This window comes from Protopterus annectens, chromosome 11.part0, assembly GCF_019279795.1.
Source record: "Protopterus annectens isolate FY-2018-M chromosome 11.part0, PAN1.0, whole genome shotgun sequence".
NCBI classification, from domain to species: domain Eukaryota; kingdom Metazoa; phylum Chordata; order Ceratodontiformes; family Protopteridae; genus Protopterus; species Protopterus annectens.
The window spans coordinates 5,592,619-5,612,958 of record NC_056745.1 but is presented as its reverse complement, the minus strand read 5'-3'; positions in this window follow the sequence as shown (position 1 = coordinate 5,612,958).

Sequence of the window (20,340 nt, the reverse complement as noted above, 5' to 3'; positions counted from 1 at the left end):
TTGAAGACACTGTTCCATGCATATAATACCTAACGCATTGGACAATGTCTCACAGGCACTTGTTATATCTACTTTCAGTTTAGCTTGTTTGACTTTATCTCGTTCTATCAGAATGCTAACCCATTCAATAGAACAACGATGAGCAGCAGCTACCCATCTTATATGAAATTTTTTATCAGTCTCATCTTGCATATCAAACGGAGTTGTAGGATTTTTAAAGGCTCGCAAGCCTCGAGGCGTAATGTCTAACTCTAAGTATCTTTGCAGGCTAAGACAATTTAAATGTACCGCCAATTCCTTTGACATAAGTCTGTCTAATTTATCAAACATATCTTTTGTTTCTGTAGACAAAGAATTACCCGCTCGTTGACCAATGCCAGAAAAAGGATTATCAGTTCTTCTTTGCTGTTCTTTTTGTAAAAACTTTTGCCGTAAAGTAACTTGTTCTTCCTGATTAGTTCGTATATTCATTTTGTCGCCCATGGACGAGATATATTGGTCCATAGTAGTCTGATTCATCTCAACTGGATCTTGCCTAAAAACTTTAGGCACATTAAGTGATGGATCACTGGACATGAAGCAAAGTATAGTACACAACAAAAAATAATAAAGAGGAAGCAGCAAATATATACGACCAAAAACCAGATCCGCCACAAATTGATTCAGTAGTCTCTCAGTAGTCTCTAGCGCTTCGGCTTACGCCTTCAAGGAGAATACTAACAAGAACCACACAATATGTATTTATACAATAAAATCACAACAATCAATCAATTAATTAAATATTCAATTAACTAATCATTCCATTACAAAAAAACTTTCCAATTGCATTCTACATTAATGCCACCAGGGGCTAAAGTACCATATTTCAATATAAAAATTGTTTCTTTATATAAAAGCTTACTTTTTACATTTTCATCCTTATTAGCAATAAGAATGTGTTCTAAAACAGTAGCTAATAAACCACTTGGATTACTATTATGATGGCTTTTAAAATGCATTGCAAGCGGACTTTCAACTTTTTCATTTTTAATGTCCCTCACATGCTCTTGCAACCTTATTTTTAAAGAACGTTTACTTTTCCCCACATAAAAAATTCCACATGGACACCTTAATGCATTCTGTATTACATGAAAAATTCCCTATAGATTTAAAATTTCTACCATTTATTTTATGAAATGTTTTACTTATATATGGACAAGAAATACACCTACCACAAGGGTAGGTGCCCATCAAATCCATATTTTTATTCAAACTTATCACTGGGGTAAGAAATCTAGCATGAACCAACATATCCTTTAAACTTTTGCCTCTTTTGAATGAAAAGTTTACATTTTTTTCAAAGATGTTAATCAAATCCCTATATTTAAATAGAGAAGTCCAGTAAAATTGAATTATCTGCTTCACATCTTCTGACAATAGATCATAAGTCATTACCATATACATTTTTCTTAAATATTTCAATTTCCGATTTCCATCATAATTTTTATTATAATTTTTACCTATCTTACACACATCACGTTTTCTAACCTTATCTAAGGAAGATAACACTTCCTCAGCATTATATCTCCTTTTAATAAACAATTGAGATGTTTTTTCAAGTTCCTTATCAATTTCAGTTGTATTATTACATAATCGTTTCACTCTCTTAAGTTCACCATATGCTTTCATTCTAACAGAGACTGTATAAATAGCAAAATACAGTATAGCTAGGAAATGGAATTTCACAAAATATGAGCTTAAAATGTACAGTTGTTATTGAGTCTGAATGAGGATAATGATAAACAAAATGAGGCAAACTGGGAAAACAAGCTCCTTAAACTGATAAACAAAACTCAGCATGATAAGAGCTGCTAAAATTGCATGAAAATAAAAGAAATTCAAGGAATCCTTAAAAGTCCTTATCCAGTTGTTGCAATGTCCAGAAACCAGCAGCAGGTGGATTTAAAACAAGTGTTAATAATTAAAAAAACTCTCAGAATTCAACAGCCAGTTGTTAGAAAACATTGCAGGTGTTTGGAAAGCTAGGTTATAACAGTTTGCTGTGTTCTATGACTATCACGATGAGGGAAGAACAGAGGGCAGTTATGATATCCCTGGACCAGTAGAACATATCTTTCTCAATTAAATGGACAAGGCAGTAGGTCTTCCTAAGTACAACTAATACACGATCTTTGAAGGAAGATATGTTATCTAGGACATTACCTAGCTCTATCATGACTGTTTTGATCTTAAGAAGGGTTTAATTTCTGTGGTAATATGTATGATACACTTTCTTCAAAAGGCAAATAAACTATCATTTTGGTGTAAAGCCCATTATGAGCACACCAAATGCTTTTTATTTTAGGCCTTTCTTGAAGGATAAGAGTGACCATGATGGGAATCAAAATTAGCACACAGTTTATAGCCATTGACAATCCTGGTTAGCCATAGACCTTTGACATCTGCTTTCACAACAGAGAAGGAGATGCTGAAGAAAAGGGGACCCATGATAAGAGTCCTGACAAACATCACTATGTGCCTTTGCTTGAAGTTCCAATTTGCAATGTAATAGTTGACACTGGGATTTATGCTTAGACTACTGAGACTGTTGATAATGCCAGCATGGGGAGTCATACCAACATATTTAATGAGTTCCAAATACATAGTATAAACAGAATAAACTATGTCAATGATAATCGTTACATTTTCAAAGAACTTGACCAGATTATTGAAACAGGATCTATTGTGGTGAAGCTGAACTGATTAGTGTTGAGGGTTTGTAGGTCACCGATTTCATTTTTTTATATCGATGACCAGCATACATTCTGTGATTTTACAGATAATTCTGGAAAGGCTAATGGATCAATAGTTGCCAAGTGTATGGTGGAGACAGCCTTGTGGTGTGGCACCATGATGGCCATTCTCTAGAGGTCAGGTACACACCTCATGAAAAGGCGAGAACTGAAAATGTTTAGATGAGGTTCAGCAACAGCCTTGTTGTTATCCTTTGTGGAAGCAGACTTCCTTCAGCCCATACATCATTCTGTAACCCTTTTTTTCTATTTTCTGTGCATGGAGTTGGGTATCACATCAACAATGACCCTCATCTAAAGTTCATAATCTTCCTAAAGAGCATGCTTGAGTTATTTGCTAAACTGTCTAAATCCCTTCTTATTATGGAAGGTAACAAACCTTTTATTTGAAACATTTAGTTTTTTTTTTTGCTCTTATCATTGAGTTTCCTTATTTTTGGAAGTCCAGAATAGGAGTTTCCTTTTGATTTTCCCATTACACTTCAATTAATGGGGATTGGGTTCTCTGTACATCAGTTTAATGGATGCAGAAGTCAGAAGTATATGTAGCGGCCTTAGTGAATGGGACATTAGAGGAAAGAGAACTTACAAATCTCATCAGGCCCTCAGATATAAAAAATAGTTTGGTTTTGGAGTAATTTTTGAATATGATAAAGTTATTGGGCTGGATTTTGATAGTTTTAAGCGGCAATATGGCAGTTTGGTAGTCATATCTGAGCGACAAGGTAAAGATGTTAGTTGAAGGTGCAGGTAGAGGCAACATTTGTAGGGCCAAGGATAAAAGCAAAATCAAGGATGTTATTACCTGTTTTTTGGAACCAAGACGAACCACTGTGCATGTTTAGTGGTTGCATAAAAGCTCTGGTCAGCAGATGGGTAGTTATAGTCCCCCAGAATTAATGTACTGGAAATAATGAGTAGAACATTCAGCTTACTGAGATTGTCATGGTCATCAGGAGACACCTGGCAATGATGTTGTAATCACATCACTTAGATGTGTAGCAGATCCAGATTAGTGTCATATAAATAATGTGGCATGAGGTAATGGAAAGCTGGATGGATGTGCATGCCCCCCACAGCTCCCAAATGTTTTAGGGAGTGATAGAACTTCCTCCATATTAAGATGCTATGCTTATCAGTACATGTAAACACAATTTCTATAACTGCAAATTCACTTATGCACTCAGTTATCAGAAAGGACTCAAGCTCAACCATTTTTTGTTCAGATTTCTAACTTTAGTCAGGGCCACTTTAATTCAAGTTGGATTGGAAATTGCTACTCCATAATGTCCAAGAGATGATCTTGCCTAAAAATTGCACTATGGTGGCAAACTTTGAGCTAATATATAGAAGCCTTGTGGATAGAGATGCAAAGACATCAATGTCCCAAAAGGCTTGCCTAATCATTGCTTCCCATGTTAATACAATTGAATCATTCAGGAATGACAACAGTTAGATAATTGTTGAAGTTACTTATTTATGTTTTTGGAATTGTGACATCATTATCAAAGATGGTAAGATACATCATAAGATATGTGTCTCTCATGCCTTGGTTATATGCACTGAGAGCTCATCTAATTCTTTCTACAGTTCCACAAAGAATGACCATTTAAGGCAATGCACTCATATGTGTGCAGCTTTGAGGTCATACTTGTATTTGAGGTGGAGGGATCTAAGATGTCTGGACAGGCCTTGACTCGTGATGACAGAGAGACAGTTGACAATAACCCTATCTTAGCTCTGCCTGGTGAATGAAATATCAGTGTCTCTGACTATGGACTTGTGTATTACACCGCCATGTGCAGTCACTACCAGTGGAGATCTTAAGGATGTGGGCTTGGAGCCAGAATCTCATTTTATGTGTGGGTTAAAGTGCACATGATGGCAATTTTTGGGATATAGTATTATGAGGCTAATATTTGTCTAAGCAATTGTTTAGCAGAGTTGTGTAGCAACTTCTTTACCTCCTGATAATAAAGTAGGTTTAGTGTTTGGTGGCTCTGATGTGATGATAAGCTGCTTACTGAAATGTGTGTTGTGTGAGAGTAAAGCCTCCAAAATGAGTTAAGTATTTGCACATCTCACAAACTGTATCAACACAGGACAAGAATAAAGGATTAGAAGTAATCCTGAGGCAGTTACAACACAGCCTTATAGTCCTTAGTGCAAACAGGCTGGCAAGAGAAGAGGAAAATCAAGCTGTAGACCTGTGTGAAAAAGGGCCAGTGAGTGGTTAAATAAGACGCAAACTACTCAGCCTGGAGAATTAACAAAGAGTCCTGAATGCAACAGTGATTTGCCTATTGGCACCCTGGCTACTACTAGTGCTAGTTTAACTGCAATTGCAGGTAGCTAGAAATCAGTGTCCCTGTGCGCCTCTTACCAAAAGCAGAACAGCATCACTAACTCCAAGAAGGTGCCTTAGTGACAGGTTCCTGGCTCCCAGTTGTCAGTACTCTTGCACCAGATGTTGCAGGGAGTCAATAGTTTTGCTGCAATATTCTATGTGTAAATGCAGAGAACAGAATGTTCAGCAGCTCAGCACAATACAACATGGAGTTGCACAGCAGTCTGACATTTAAAATGGAGGGGTTCCTGCAAGACCTGTAAATCCTGAACCCACAAGGTAAAATATCACTGTGCCCCTTCTCACATTACTTCTTTTTTTTATTTATTTATTTAATTTGCTTACTGGAAAAGTCAACTGGGTGTGAATTTCCTACTCAGCGGAGGCCCGGGTGGAATAGCTTTATGAATAAATCAATAATTATACATAAAGAAAAAAATAATAAAACAATAATTTAAATTTGAATCTGTACATATCATGCAATTAAATGCAGTGAATAAAATGTGATTGGAAAGATTAGAAATAAAAAAACTTAAAAGTAATAGAAAAAAATAAAAAATGTGATGTTCAGTATGTGGACTAGAAATCTTAGGTTTGCCTGAGTAAACTCATCAAAAAAAAAAAGACAGAATGAGTTACAGGATTTGAAGTGGTATTAGTGATTTGGCATATAACATTATGGAGTCAAGGCTGTATTGAAATATGAGCAATGAAGACTCAGGATTATAGAAGGGTACCCTGTTTGGAAAAAAAGTGTGGTAGATGAAAGTTGTAAGAAAGGTTGTAATACTGGTGACAGACAGTAATGGAAGATGTAGGTTTGGAGCAGGCATGGTAAGGTAAGAAGAGATAATAATAATAATAAATACATAATAAGAGATAGTCTGGAACAGATTTAAAGAAGGAAGAGTAGGGATATTTATAAGTATTACTTTCTTCCAGAAAATGAGTAGTAGATAGGCTGATGCATTACAAAGATGATACCTGTTAGGGGAATGATTGTAAGATAGGAAATTGCAAGTACTAATCAGGATGCTCAGAGCAGAGACAAAGCAATTTGCATTCTTTGGTGAAGCTAGGATTTTAACCCTAAAACAGCTACTGTTGACATCCCTACTCTTGAGTGTCTATGTAAGAGCTAAGAGTGAAAAACAGTGCCAAAATGTTTTGATAGGTGAAAGAACATTGAGGAAACTAAGAGACTGTTATTTCTTAGCTCATTTGTAGAAATGAGGAAAAAAAGCATCATCAGTGCTGTAACAGGGAAGGAAGCCATGTGGGCAAGATGAGAGGACTGAGAGAACATTACTGCTGTGGTTAAAAGTTGGCAATTGTGAATGGATGTTTTTTTCTAGGACCTTTGATAAGGAGATAGCATGGCTATATGCCTGAAGTTAGAGGTATCTGCGGAGGGACCACCTTTGTGTAGCAGTAGAGTGTATTAGTGTTTCCAAATTGAGAAGAAGTGAAATTCCTAGAATGATCTATCCGTTAAAACAGAAACAAGATAAGGTATAATGTCAACTGCAAATGTTTTTATTTGGAGGGGAGTTTATCGGGAGCAGGGGGAGTAGGTTTTAGTTTCTTGACATAATGCTTGGTAAGAGAGGTAGGGACAGGATTGAATTCAAAAGTGTTGTAATTACTGAGGAAAAGAACTGAAGGTAAGATGAAAACTGAGACTGAAGTTACAGTGAGAAAGAGAGACATAGATCGATAGGAGTATAGATAAAGTGAGAGCTGAAAGCACATGCCATGTTGAGGTGCAATTTTTAGGGGATAGGATTAGGTTAAGAGGGTTTGGCTGGGTTACGAACTTGTAAAATAGAAGAACAGAGGAATTTGGGAGATTTAGACTTGCAAGTTCTGATATGTAAGGTGAAGTACCTTTTCTCAGAACTACCTGAGTTTTTGTTTTACTATGGAAGTGGTGGTGGTGATGGAAGTTAACAATGGTCTTATCATTTGGTGAGGTGGAGCTTGTTTTGTCTGTTAAGGGCATTAGTTGCTTGGTAGGCAGGGTGAGCCAAGAGGGATAGATTTTACTCTGTTACGTCTGATAACGGAAGGAACATTTAGAATGTTTAATGAAATATTATTAAAGTGAGTAACAGCATCATCTAGGGGAAGGTGTTTTAGAATGAATTAGTATTAAGTTTGGAAATGAGTCCTTATTGAGTTTGGAAAACTCCCTACTGAGTTATAAGTTATGGGTTTACTATGACTGGGTACAGAATTGGGATTTAATATAGGATGGTGATCACCTAAAGAATCAGGTAACATATTACACTATATAACGTTAGTGGGTAGAATCCAGTCTGGTGGGAAGGAAAAGACTGTAGTTTGAATGTGGTAAATGACTGATTAGTTGGGAAACACTGTATACATTCATACATGGGTTTGTGGTTAGGAGGTGTCATGACAGACCAATTAATGTTGATGCCACCTAAGATGATTGTTTTGTGGGGAGTGTTGATCAATATCCATCAGAGTATATCTTCCAGTATGGCAGAGTTGGTAACACTACTGAGTGGAATATAAAGAGCAGTAAGGAAGATAGATTTAGCCTTATTAATTTTGAGGATGGAGATCAAAATTTCTGCTTTGGAGAAAGATGGAATTGGTTTTGGATAAGAGTAAGCTGGATGTTATTTTTGGAAGAGTAATGCCATGCCTCCTCCCTTTTTGCTAAGTGATCAAGGTGTCATAAACTGTAGCCAGGGAAAGTATTTTTGGAAGCAAATGGGGGGTTTTAGCCAATTCTCAGTTAGGGTTAGTACATTCTATCCATATGTAAGGATGGAGGGTTGCTACTTATGCTCTTTTAATATTATGAGGGGAAGGTCTTAAAACACTGAGATTTGTTGAGATATGGTTTGTAAGGTTGATTGGCATTGTGGTAAGGGGGTCTTGGGTTGGGGTATATATCACCACAGAAAAGGAGTGTGGTATAACTAGGAGAGAAATTAAAGCATTTATATATTCTTATGCTGGATGACATGGGATATGCTCCTATGCTGTGATGGTGGGGAAAGATAGTGCAGTTTTAAGAGGTGAAAAAATTAATTTCTATAAAGATGGGGAGAAAAAGAGAGAGGGAAAGAGACAAAGAGAGAGAGAGAGAGAGAGGAATATGATTTTGAAAGAAGAGGAAAGATGAAGGGGTAGTTTTTGCAAATATGAATATGATGCAGTGATTGTATGTAATAACTGGATGAAAAGGAGTAATAAAAAATAGGTATGCTGTAGCATAACTAGTAATGGAGTGTGTAATGTTATGACATCATTACATTTAGGGGGGGGTTTCAGTAACAAAATGTTTACATTGTAGGGATTGTGGAGTTTGAAAGTTAAAAGATCTGCAAAAAGAAAAGGAAGCATTACAGGAGGGGGAGATAGAGTTACAAAGGAGGCTTCCCTGCAGTAATTCATCATCAACAATTACAATATGACTGTCCTACCATTGACTGCCTAGATTAACTGACAGCAGTTCCTTTTGTTTAGCTTCCCCAAGAAGGAAACCTGTATCAAAAATTCCAAGATGGCTCCCAAGAAGCTAAGTCACAGACTATGCAGCAATCAGTAGATTCCAGGAACCCAAAGAATCAGAGCCTTTCTGCTCCTTTTCTTTATATGAGTAAAACAGCAACACTAATCTCTGATGGTTCCAGAAGAAGTGGTTTGCAGGATCTCCATTAATCTGCAGTCTCATCCCAGATGAGAAAAAGGGGTTGCATCTCATGTGCGGGAAATGTGAAAGGGACGGCAACTGAAGTTTTATATCTCTGTGGGGAGGACATCCCCAATATGATCTTGTAGTGCTGACTAGTATGAACAGATGATACAAGACAGAGAGATGTTTCTAAATTCAAATTTATATGCGTGGTTGCCAAGAGCCACTAGCTTTAAGTGCATAACAAGGACTGAGTGTGCAGGGTGGAGAAAATCAAAAATATTTACTAAGTAACTTTAGCTAGAAGATCTTATTTAAACCTTGTCCTGTTCTGATTAACTTAAGTAAAAATGCTTTTAAACCGAAAAACCAAGACGAACAGGAGCTACGTAAAAGAGGACAATTTAATAATGTTAGCGCTTTCGGAAATAGACTGTGATTTTCCTTCTTCAGACAAAAAACAATCAAATTCAAATGCTTTTAAATGAAAAAATCTACGTGTCAATTGATTAATTACATAAAATGAAACTCAAAATTTAAAGTGAAAGACTCCATTAGCTTAAAATCTTCCAAAGAGGTACAACCAAGGAAAGTTACATAAAATCTAACTAAGCAACCCTTAGTTTGCCAATATTCAGCACAAACTACATACATATATATTGACTACAAAATCTAAAATAGCAGTCAATTTATAACTAATATGATTATTAATAAAATAACCAAAAAGTCTAAAATAGTTAAAACACAAATATAACAATAACAAAGAAAAACTGTCAATAAATATAATTTCATCTTTTTAAAGACAAAAGCTTTAAAAAACATTTTATCGAAACTGTTTCATTCAAACCTGGGGACAAGTAAGCCGCAGTAATGATTTGCCACCTTAATTCTTCAATTTCCAAATTGATTTGCCAAGGGCCACCTCTCTCATCTATGCTTATCTGCTTTAATACAGAAAACTTAAAGGCATGGTCTGGGAAATCAACAATATACCTAACCAAGGCATTGGTTGTGTCCCCCCTACTTATAGCGTACAGATGTTCATATATACGTTGTTTTAGCTTCCTTTCGGTCTTGCTGATATTGAAAGCTTTACAAACTTGGCAACAAGCACAATAAACCACTCCCTTTGTGTCACATGAGAATTTGCCTTGGACTTTATAAAAGCTGTCCCTAATCTTAAATTGATAATCCAGATTTAAGTGCTTACATTGATGGCACCTTCCACACTTAAACATACCCTTGTTTTTGTCTTTCACTTTAAATTTTGAGTTTCATTTTATGTAATTAATCAATTGACACGTAGATTTTTTCATTTAAAAGCACTTGAATTTGATTGTTTTTTGTCTGAAGAAGGAAAAGCACAGTCTATTTCCGAAAGCGCTAACATTATTAAATTGTCCTCCTTTACATAGCTCCTGTTCGTCTTGGTTTTTCGGTTTAAAAGTTTGTCTACTTGCTTTTCGTTTTTGTTAAGTAAAAATGCTACTTCTTAGCTCCTCCCACAATTCAGTTGAATTAATCATTTTGCAGCCAAGGAATACAAAGCTAATGTTTGTTAACTGGCCCTAATCAAGAACTTTATTTTAAAATTTCAAAAAAAAAAAAAAAAAAAAGAAAAGAATGGAAAAACAACAAATTTAAAACAAAATGTAATAAAACAAGAACAAAACAATTAATAATGCAATAATGCTATGAACTAAGAAATGCAAAATAGTCACAGAAAGATTTAGCTGACAGGTCTCACAGATTAAACAGTGTCCTGTTCTGCTTACCTTAAATGAACATGTTACTTCTCTCACATTTCAGATAGAGTTCATCTACTGTATTTAAAGAATATAATGCAAATGTTTGATAATTGACCCTAACCAATACATTTCTTTTAGAACTCCAGGAAACAAAATAGAAGTAAAACAAATTGCAATAGGTTTCTGTTCAGCAGAAGTTGTAAGTTATTTTGGCTGTGTGAATGCTTACTCCCTTCTAGACCACTGTAATTATACTAATAATTAAAACAAATTAAATAGATGGCACAGTAGCTTTGACAGACAAAAAAAAATTATATTTTAAGGTTGTGCATGCTTCACATGTTTTCTGGTAGTGTACTCATAAAATTGTAAACATATTTGGGTGAAAATACTAAAGTGGAATCTCATACAGAGCAGATAATTTCATGTTGTATCCAATCTGGAATCAAAGGATGTATAAGAATTTAATCTTATGCATGACTTCAGTTATTATATTATGTTTTATTATGGGGTACAGTGAAGTGGCTGGGACTGCACTAGTCCAGTCACATTACGATTGTCAGTCCTCATAAAATTTAAATTATTCTAATCTTCCATGAGGTTAGTCTAAGGAATTAGTCTTCAAAGAGCAGGAAAATGGAAAGAGGACAGATAAAGGCAAAATAGATTCAGGCTTTATAAATGTTTTAAAATAAAGATGATCAGCTACCCAATTTGGTGAACGATCACTTGTAAGATTATCATAAGGTCTTATGGCTTGCAATGTGTTAGTTAGCAGAAGCAGTTCTCTATTGATTCTAATGTCAATTATAATATCAGGGGTAACGGAAGCTAAAGGAAACAGTTCAAATGTAATGTATTTTTTCTTTCTCTTCTCTCTTCTCTCTTGTTTATCTGCAATCATTGAATCTGCAATCACCATTTAGGAATATGTGACATTTGTCTTTTTGAATAGGAAGGAATAGGGGATGTCTTTTGAAGTGTGCTGGATATCCAGCCTTGTTGACTTCTTTTGTGATTGTACGAAAAAGATGAAAGACCAGGAACTTTCTTTTGAGATACAGTTGCTGTATTCTCTCTAATGGACTTAATGGCATGCATATCATTAAGATATCAGGGCAGGGTCGAGGGAAGTAAGCAGACTTAGACATGTATTTGCAATTACTGTTGTTTCAGGAAAGAGATGATTAAGCTTTATTTCGTGAGAACTTTGCTATTACAAATAAAAACTGGTTTAACTACCTTTTTTTCCAGCACCAGGAACATGTTATCATGTGATGCGCACTGAAAGATGGAGAAAATCTTTATCTGGAACTCTGTGCTGTGCTATGTTTGGAAGGAGGTGATGTTGCCTCTTTGTGGTTCCATGTTTATTAATTTATCTAACTTATGATTATGAGAGTCATTATTTCTGCAGTAAACAATAGCCAGGGACCTTAGGTATCTGGAACTTAGGGTTTTCTGAATGCATCCTATTGTTATTGCCTTTTATTTCTGAGTGAGTACATACATATTTAATTGATAAGTTTACTGTTTTGTTTATCATTTAAGTATACTTAATTTATTAATTTTTAACCACTTGTGGATGCAATCCATTATTTAATAATTACATTTATGCAATGCTAAACATCTGAGAAGAGAGTAATCATTATTTACACTATTAATCAATAAGCTATGTGACACACATCTCCCATTCGACTACATACTACTACTATAAGAAATACTAATTTGAATGATTTTATATTTTGCTTACTTAATAACAGCAACTGGTAAATGGGTATCTCTGGACCTAATACAGATTGTTGGCAATATTATCATTCCAGGAAGAAAACTGTGGGGAACTGGATAATTCTGTCAAACAACTGTGAATTATGCATATGTGTGTGTCAGTGTGGATGTCAAAACATTAAATTAAGTGACAAAAAAATATCATGGATAGAGTGACATTGAAATACATTGGTTCACAGAGAGATTAGTAAGGAAGAGGCCTCAAGTTGGTTGTCCAAAGCCACAGCTCTGTAAATGATTCATCTGCAGTCTAGTTTAGTTACAGAAATTGGAAGCCCATACCCAGGACAGCAGAGATATTTCCTTATTTGCATTTTGTGAAATGATCATTGAATTAGAAGTGTGCACATCCATGCTATTACTTCACCCTTGGTTGGTGGTAATGGAATTTAAACTGCAACAGTAACAGAAGTGTGGCATCACAGTGATTATCAGCCCACTATCTGGACTTCACATTGGTGGCAGAGGTCATATCTCCCCTTCACAGTAGTGACAGTGGTACCATCACTCTGTCATACAAGTTTGTCTCTTCTGATGACTAGAAAGCTGCTGTGATTTACAGATGCAACTAGTCTACCATGGTTATGTCACAGTTGTGATGTAGCCAGTACATTTGTTACTTCTTTTAAAGTCTAGATGTCCAATTTACTGTTATTACTGATGTTTCCTAGATTAGTGTAGTTTGTATATCCGACCATACACAGGATTATGCTCCAGTATCCAATCCTAAATAAATTGCATGCTTGAGAACTGGATGATAAAGATTCACCATAAGAGCTCCTTCATAACCTTAACATGGATATCCCATCCATAAACTTGGCAATGTAAGCAGAGTATATCCTTCTAACAGAGTCTACCAACAGTATCAAGGATTCAAACAACCGAATGCAAAAAATGTAATGTTCAGTAGCACTTTGTTACACACAACAGCATATTAACCCCCAAAAATCAGCAGTGACAATACTTGCTACTACTTTCAGACTTCAGAATAACTGCTTCATATATTTTAAGCACCCACATAATAAAATAAATCAAGCATCTGAATACAAATTCCTTAGCTTCTTTACTCTATAAAATATGTAAACTTATGACACATCATCATCACCAACCCCCTTTTTGCCCATTGTCTACAAGAAGTTGGAGTGTCGCATCAGCCATCTCCCTGGATCCAATGCCACTCTCCTACTTTCTTCAACAGTTATGCCTGAGTGTTACAGAACTTCTCTTGTGTACTCCATCCATCTCTTTGCTGGACACCCTCGTTTACATTTACCTCCTTCTTGTACATCCCAAATCTTTGTCACCAGATCGTCTTCTCCTTTCCTGTATACTTGTCTGAAACACTACAATTTGTATTTTTTGACCTTCTCTGGATTTGGAGCTATGTGGGCTGCCCTGAAGTCCTCATTTCTTCATCTTCCCCACAAAGTGCACCCCATTACCCATCCCAGGCACTTCATCTCTGTCATCTCTATCTACCCCAACTGATCTGTCCATGTTTCTGTACCATTTAATAGTACTGGTCACACCACTGTTTTATACATTGATTTCTTTCACTTCTCTGTCATTCTCCTGGCTCACACTATGCCTGACAATCTGTGCCAGTTGGCTGCAGTCTCTCTCATTCTAGCTCTGATCTCCTCATTCATACTTCCCTTCTCCTCAATCACCCATTCCAGATAATTCAAGCCGTTAACCTGTTCCACTGTTTTCCTTCTATCTCAACTTTCAGTTTCTTCTGATTTCACTAATTTGATGCTGTGGCAAGTGTCTTATCTGTTTCATCCCATGTGCCTTCAGTTTTGCATTCCATTCCTCTAGTTCTTGTTCAGAGTCTGCTTGAAATTCCTCCCCATCTGCATACAGCAGCTTTGTTGATCTGTCCCATCTAACCTGTTTTTTAATGTAGTCTGTCACCAATATGAACAGCAGTGGGCTCAGAGCTTAACCCTGATGTGTATCCACTCCCATTAGGAATGCTTCTGTTAGCCTGAATACTGGTCTTACTAGTGTCATTGGGTCCTTATACATAGCCTGCACTAATTCTAGAATTGTTTTCTGAACTGTGAATCATTGCAGAAGTTCCCTAATCAGACTTACCATATGTAATATTTTCTCTCCAAGTCTAAAATATCCAGTTGGACTCTTTTCTCATCTTTAGATTCTTCTCTGATATCTGTCTCACTCCAAACATAGGTTGGTTGTGCTGCAGCCTGGTCTTGATCTGAACCCAAATTGTTCGTTGTCCATCTGTAACTCTGTGTATTCATTTATCAGAAACCTTCTCTTAGCTCTTTCACACAGTGTTGACAGGAGTTTGATACCACTGCCCACAGCTGTGAATTTCCCCATGATTCTTGTACACTGCTTATTTTCCAGTCATCTGGGATTTGCCTTTTTCTCCATACTACTATGAATACCCTCTGGATCTATTTTGCCTCTATCTTGACATAATGGTTAAGATGGTTACCTCACTGACACAGGCTACAGGGTTTAATTCTCACCATGGGATGCAGGGCATCTATGAACCTAGTCAACTTCTTGAACATGTCTGCCTTGACCTCACCTGTTTTACCTGACTTTATTTTCTTTTGTGCTGTTTTCACTTCTTCTAGGATGGGCGTTTCTTCTTGTTTCATTGTAGACTGCATCAGGCAATGCAGTTTTTGTAGTGTTTTCTTCATTCAGAAGATACTGAAAGCACTCTTTCTGTCTGCCCTTTGATGTCATCTGGACTGGTGAGCAGGTTGCTGCTGGCATTCCTTATGAAAGGTGTCTGATGAGTATCTTCTTTCTGTGTTTGCCTTACACCTTGATCAAGCTTCCTTGTACCATTTTCTGAGTCACTTTCAGAAGTTGGTAGAGTGCCTCCGATGCCTTGTTCTTTGCTATTGCAGCTGCAAACTAACAAGTATGAAACTCTCTAATGGCATTCATTGAGGATTATAGTTAGTCAATATTTATTTGCAAAAGTCAGAGATAACAAGAATAAAATGGATGGACAGAAAGCTAAAAAAAAAAAAAACTACTAATACAAGTACTAGGGAGAAGGGGAAGGGTAACTCAAGAATCAAACACTAAATTGTAAATGGGGTCTATATTACAACGTTGAACTCACAGGAGTTTGAACATTGCAATATCGAACCATAAAGTTCGAAATCTAATGATAACGAAAACACAGAACAGTGACTTTCTTCCCAGGGAAAAAAAATCGCTGTTCCGTGACAAAAAAAAAAATCCGCTTTAAACTTAAACTAAACTTAAACCCCATGACCCCCATCCCCCATTTAAATATACCAACTCTGAGATTGCACCACAGTGGAGGAAATAGCAAAGCCCCAAAAACGTCCCACTATTTTTTTTCCCTAGGAAAAAAATCGGTGTGCCATGGCTTTGCTATTTTTGTATTTCGAAGGTTTGGGTTCGATATTACAACGTTCAAACTCCTGTGAGTTTGACATTGTAATATAGACCTTTTTAAATGATGTAAGTGCTTTTGTCTGTATTTATTAAAACAAACTTCTTCAGACAACCAGTGGATGTCACATTGGTGGACAGTTAGTTGCTCAGCCACAGAACAAAAATATGAGAACACCTGCTGCTGCCCAATTCAGATGTATGGTGTCATCCATTGAATGAAAGCACTGGTCAGGTGCGAATTTGCTGCAAGAAACTTGAGTCCTGAGACCACCAGACCATTCATGCCTGCTACTGCTGTCTACTACTAAAGGTATAGTAAAAAAGGTTAATACTAGTCTAGCAGTGAAACTATTGTGAGCTGTCCTATTCCCTACCTACCTACATTTCTCTAAGTTCACTATCGCATTACAGTCGGAGTCTGTGCTGCCAGACAGGACAGGTGAAAATGCAGTTTCAAATTTTGCTCAATCCATAACCCACCTACAAGACTTACATCTTACAAGTTGGGCAGCCAGTCCATTGGGCAGGGCAGCAAGCTCTGTAGTGCATAGGAGCATTGGGTGCAGTAAAAACTTTTTATTTGCTTGACTTTAGGGCTGAATGCCATCAGATACATGCATTTAACAAACTGCTCTATCCAAGCTGGTATGAGCCTGCCCATCTGTTCTACTTGTGTGTTGGGGGAGGGACAGGATGACCGCATCAATGGTGTAAAGATAAGGAGGGAGGAGTGACAGGAGTTAAAAATTTGGAAGAATGGCAAATATGGATGCAAAAGGTGAAAATACTAAGTTAACAATACAAAAGAAGAATTAAATTGTTGACTGGTATGGTTAACACGTGAGGAGGGGTCAGTGACAGTGGTATCTGGACTGGCATTTCAACTCACAGAGCAGAAACCAGAAATGGAATTCTTCAAAAAAGGACAAGAGACAAATGAATTAAGTTTTTCAACAAGCACTGATAGATTTATTAAGGCTGATTCTGCTACATTCCTTCAAAAGAGTTAAATAAAGGATCCTATGAACTGGCCAAAGTATTTGCACACCTATTATTTTAAATAAAGGTGGTATTCACATTTTTAATTTTTTGGATGTGGTTTTACCCAAAAATGCTTAAAAACTATCTATTAAGGGTTTTGCATTTGTACCCACTAGAAGGGAAAATATATCACAAATCCTTATAGACTTTAAACTGCTTACACAAAAACTGAACTTTTAAGGTGTTTTTTAATTGGGTCTATGCAGTAACTAGTTTTAAGAGAAATTTTATTAGAACAAGTACATATACACACTGTTCTGTCCCTTTTTAAAGAAATTGCATTAAATGGATATTAGAGAGATTCTTCAAATGAAGATAAATATTTCAGGTCTCATATAACCAGTGATACGTTTGAATTTTTTAAAACAAGTTTGTAACAATCATTATGTCAGTATCATGAAGCCTGAAAAGAGGGTGCAGGGTTTATAATAATTAATTTTGTGGATTATGTACATATTTAGTATAGAAGATTCCAATTCTCCCTCACTACCCTTGATCCTGGAACAATGCCTTTAATCAGAAAACAGCCTCGCATCTCACAAAAAAGATACTCTATGTATGTTATCTCAGTTTAGCATCCAGGGTAAGTCTTTTTTTACTCTGTTATTGTAAGTGCACAATAGCTTGGGACGGCACCGCTAATATTCCCAAAATAGCCCCTGGTCACTACTTGTTTTCCTTGTCTGAGATAGCACCTCTAGCTTAACATTAATGCAAAAAGTCTCCCTCTGTATGTAAGCCATGAAACATAGTTCCAGTAACATTGACATGAATCTCCTTCTCTCTGTGATTGTTTTTGCTAGGTGTAGGCTCATTGGTTGTCTGGTTCTACCCACTCCGGTTGCTCTCGCTACTCTCAGGCTCCCTCCAGTCCCCTACCCCCAATTCCAACCCACCCCCACTAAGCCTACACTTATACAACTGGAACAGTGCCACCCCTTTTTCCAATTAACCTATCATAACACCTAAACCATTCCTACCATCACTTACAAATATAACTTCTATATATCCTACAGCACAGTGTGCATTCAATGAATACTCATCCCTACAACTGGTCCACCGCCAATTATGCCTGTATCTCCTACACCCTACCTATTCTAACTAACCTACACCCATTACAACAAATATGTTACTTCTCCACACACTCCTGATTAATTTCCTAACAGCAACCTATTTCATAACCTCCTACCATGACCTTCAAATCATTAATATCTACTCTCCCACTCTGGAAATCAACTTTTCAACATCAATCATTATCATTAATACTATAATAGGACCTCACATATATAATAACACTTTCACAGAACTCTTCTTATTCAGATACATGCACACACATGTAACCCTACAAAACAAGTATTCCAAGCTACTCACCAAACTCCATCAGCTATTCCATTGCAGTTTATACTTAATAGGTCTAGCCAGTGACATTCATCCCAACCCAGGCCCACAGCCCCAATATCACACTGCCCACCACAAAACCACTCCAGCTTTCAAAACTCCATCATAAACCCCCACAATAAATCTGAACTTCTAATCATAAATTTAAACTTAAGGAGCATTCTTAATAAAATCCATGATTTCCAAGATACCATACATTTCTATTACCCAGATATAGCAGTCATAACTGAGACCTGGATAAAATCCCATATCAATGACAGCGAAATCCTAACCCACAGATACAAAATCCATAGACTTGACAGAGTTCATAAATGTGGAGGCAGCATTGCCATTATGTATATAGACACCCTCACCCTAGAACATGTAGACAAATACCCCCTAATCTCATAAACTCAGAGCTACTAGTATCTTGACTTCTGCTTAACTCTCACAAAAAAATAATATTTGTAGCAGCCTACGTCCCCCCTGGTGGTAACACAACCACAACTAAAAACCTACTTTGCTGGATGACTTCTACTTTCAAACAAGAAATTATCATATTAGGAGACTTCAACCTTGACTAGTCCTCCTTCACATCCAAAAACACAACCAACCATATTAATCTCTTTGGCTTCTCCCAGCTAATCTCCACTCTGACCTGAATTGATAAACACAGTAACAAAAACTCTTTACTAGATTGGTCTCTTACAAATAGACCCACCCTATGCCACCAATCTGGAAGCCTTCCAGACACCATAAGTGACCACATACTTCCTCAGGCACAAAGCAACCTCCCACAAAAATACTATATAGAAACAAATCTAAAAAAAAAGAAACTTTTCCCCTGAAATGTTTAAATCCCTCCTTAAACAATGTGACTGGACTCCTCAAATATTTGCAGCATGATAATGCAGTCCAGTATTTCAACAACAAGTTCCTAAATATCCCTAACAGCCTGGCCCCCTTAAAAAGATTTGTGTAAAAGCAAGACCAGTTCCATGGTTAACAAAGGATACCAAGCTATGTATGAATCAGAGAATCTTAGCTTGCACATGCTGTTTAAACACCAAAAGACAAATCTCCCTGTAGGAATATTGTCACCCGAGAAGCTCAGCAAAATCACACATAAAAATGACAAAAAAACTATTATAGATCACTCCAAGAGCAACATCAGAAGAACCCCAAAAATTCTGGGCCTCCATTAAATATCCTCTAACCCCTGGACACAAAACTACTCCAACCCCACACCATTCGAAATACCATTGAGCCCATATCAACCCAATTTTAACTTACACTTTACAAATTCAATACTGCAGTACTAACAATTGAGAACAACACCCCCCCCCCTAATAATTCCCACCAGCACACCATCTCAAGCAAGTTCCTTTACCTTCAAGCCAATTCAAACTAACTACAGTAAGAAACTTGTCAACAAACTGAAACCCTCTTCACTTGCAGCAGACCTACTCCCTAATGAATTTCTTAAATTAGCAGCTGAGGCCATCCCCTACCCAGTCTCCATATTGATTAACCATTCCATCTCCAAACAATACATCCCCAAACTTTGGAAAATCTCTGACATCATACCATTACATAAAGGAGGCACCTCCACAGATTTATCATACTATATGCCTATCGCAATTCATCCCCCTCACCAAAATCCTTAAGAAATGCATACATTCCCAACTTCTGCCTTATTTACTAAGCAATAACCTACTCTCCAGTTCACAGCATGGTTTTAGACCCAAACATAGTACCACAACAGCTCTCCTTAGCTTAAGAGACACAGTCAACCTGCATAGGAATAATGGACAATGTGTATCCTCCAATTTCCTTGATATGTCAAAAGTATTTGACACAGTATCACATCAAAACCTTCTTAATGAACTTGTCTCCTTAAACCTCTCCCAATCAGCCCTTACTAGGTTTCACAGACACCTGACAGAACTACAACAAGCAGTCAAGTGGTTACATGATACCTCTTGCCTACTACCAGTCTCAGTCGGTGTCCCTCATGGCTCAATTCTTCGGCCACTACTCTTCACAGTTTTCACAAACAAATGCAGCTCAGCAACCCACTCAGCAACTATTGTGCAATATACAGTTGACCCTTCACTTATTTGCACAGTCCCCTCAAAAAAACAGCATGCATTT